The sequence below is a fragment of the Triticum aestivum genome, chromosome 7A (genome assembly GCF_018294505.1).
Source record: "Triticum aestivum cultivar Chinese Spring chromosome 7A, IWGSC CS RefSeq v2.1, whole genome shotgun sequence".
Taxonomy (NCBI): Eukaryota; Viridiplantae; Streptophyta; class Magnoliopsida; order Poales; family Poaceae; genus Triticum; species Triticum aestivum.
This window is the reverse complement of record NC_057812.1, coordinates 515,975,493-515,977,796: the sequence shown is the minus strand read 5'-3', so window position 1 is coordinate 515,977,796 and position 2,304 is coordinate 515,975,493.

Here is a 2,304-nt window from a genome sequence, read left to right as displayed (position 1 = left end):
TTTCCTTTCAAAGGCAATACCCTCTTTCCTAGGGTTCCTGTTGAGGATCTGCTTTTTAAGCACATCACAAAGAGTCTAATGCCCTTTGAGGCTTTTGTACATGCCTGTCATGTACAATTCCTTCAGCCTTGCATCGTCAGTGATACTAGCAGTGTCCTCAGATGAGGAATTAGTGATAGCAGAGGCATGTGAAGAATTTGAAACGTTAGCAGTATTTGAACATTCTGGTGAAGAATTAGCAGTTTCACATTCAATGCACTTTAAGCATGGAGAAACAAATTCTTCTTGAGAAGCGCTAATTTGTTGAGCAAGTAATGAATCGCGCTCCTTCTGAAGATCTTCATAACTCACTCTTAGCTTTTCAAGATCCTGCTTTCTTTGAAGAAATTCATAAGAAAGCTTCTCATGATCAGTTAAGAGAGTGTTATGATGACCTTGAAGGTTGTCAAACCTAGTCTAAAGTCTCTGAAGATTTTCAGTCAAGGCTTTAGTGCGATCCATTTCTTCACCCAAACATATCATCACTTTTGTCTAGCATGTTTTGAACCTTTTCAAAAGCCCTTTGTTGTTTTACAGCAATCTTAGCAAGTTTAGAATAGCTGGGCTTAAGGTTTTCATCAGATTCATTCTTACTTGATTCAGAGGAGGTATATTTGAGTACCTTGGCACCCTTTGCCATGAAGCAATAGGTGGGAGCGTAGTCATCATCGCCTTCATCAGCTTTGTTGGTGAGGTCATTTTCTTCAGTGTTGAAGATAGACTTGTTGACGAATGCAGTAGCGAGGGCTAGGCTCACCACTCCGGATTCGGAATCCTCGGACTCCTCCTCTTCCTCATTTTCTTCAGATTCAGCCTCAGAGTCCATTTCCTTGCCAATGAATGTCCTAGCCTTCTTGGAGCTGCTCTTCTTGTGAGATGAGGATTTTGATGATGAAGATTTTGAGGATTTCTTCTTTTTCTTCGCATCATCAGAATTGTAATCCTTGTATTTCTTCTTCTTTGATTCCTTTTCCCATTGAGGACAATCTTGAATGTAATGCCCAGGTTTCTTGCATTTGTGATAGAGCCCGCTCTTGTAGTCACTTGATGAGGAATCATTGCTCCTTGAGGGTCTTCCAAAGCGACCACGTCTTGAGAACTCCTGAAATTTCTTCACGAGCAGTGCTAGCTCATGGCTTAGTTCTTCAGGATCACCAAGGCTGCTACCAGAGTCTTCATCTTCGGACTCAGATACTGCCTTGGCCTTCAGTGCGCGTGATCTGCCATAGCTCGAACCATAGAGATCTCTCTTTTCCGCAAGTTGGAACTCATGAGTATTTAGCCTTTCGAGGATATCAGTGGGATCAAGTGACTTGTAATCAGCACATTCTTGTATCATCAATGATAGAGTGTCAAATGAGGAATCAAGCGATCTCAGCAATTTCTTCACCACCTCATGGTCGGTGATGTCAGTGGCACCAAGTGCTTGAAGCTCATTTGAGATGTCAGTGAGGCGATCGAAGGTTTGTTGAACATTTTCATTGTCGAGTCTTTTGAAGCGGTTGAAGAGATTGCGAAGAACATCAACTCGAGAGTCACGCTGTGTTGAGACTCCTTTATTTACCTTGGACAACCTATCCCAAATAAGCTTAGCAGTTTCCAAAGCACTCACTCTTCCATACTGTCCTTTGCTCAGATGGCCACATATGATATTCTTTGCTTGAGAATCGAGTTGCTTGAATCTCTTCACATCAACAACATTCAGAGAAGGTGAGACTAAGGGAACTCCATTTTCCACAACATACCAGAGATCATTATCAATTGCCTCAAGATGCATTCGCATCTTATTCTTCCAGTAGGGGTAGTCCGTCCCATCGAAGGTAGGACACCCAGCAAAGACCTTGATCATACCTGCAGTCAACATAACTAAACTCCAGGCGCTTAAACCAAAATCACACAGAACAAGGGAGTACCTTGCTCTGGTACCAATTGAAAGTGCGTTATATCGACTAGAGGGGGGTGAATAGGCGATTTTTATGAATTCTTCACTGAGGAATTTTTAGGTGAGAAAATTCCTTAGCGAAGAACTACTAGCAGCGGAATAAGTACTCAAAAGTAAACATAACAAAACACAAGCATAGTCATCATGAAGAAATGAAGACAAGCACAGAGTACAGGAAGCGTAAGCACAGGATAACACAAGATGAAGACAAACAGGCTGAAGAAATTGAACTGAGGAATTTGAGAAAATCTTCAGTCAAAGTCTTCAAGCACAGATATGAACAAGCACTCAACACAGTTATGAGGAAATGAAAGAGTTGAGGA